Below are 265 nucleotides of genomic sequence, written 5' to 3'. Positions count from 1 at the left end.
ATTTTGAACATGATGCTCTTAAAATCAGAGACTGGAGGAAGTTTCCAGTCATGTTGTGTCAAGAAGCACTTGGCTTGAAGATATTCAGAATGTCACTGAATGGGTGGCGTTTATAAGTAAGATATTATTGTGCAAAATTATATAAAAAAAACTGCTCCTCAATTGATTGAAGACAGCAATATTTATTTTTGCTTATGGTGGTTTATTAAAAATAATTTCAAGACCTCTATCATTTTCTTTTAACTTGAAATGGACATAATTATGA

The sequence above is a fragment of the Austrofundulus limnaeus genome, unplaced genomic scaffold, assembly GCF_001266775.1.
Source record: "Austrofundulus limnaeus strain Quisiro unplaced genomic scaffold, Austrofundulus_limnaeus-1.0 Scaffold8, whole genome shotgun sequence".
Classification (NCBI taxonomy): domain Eukaryota; kingdom Metazoa; phylum Chordata; class Actinopteri; order Cyprinodontiformes; family Rivulidae; genus Austrofundulus; species Austrofundulus limnaeus.
Note: the sequence above shows the minus strand (reverse complement) of the source record.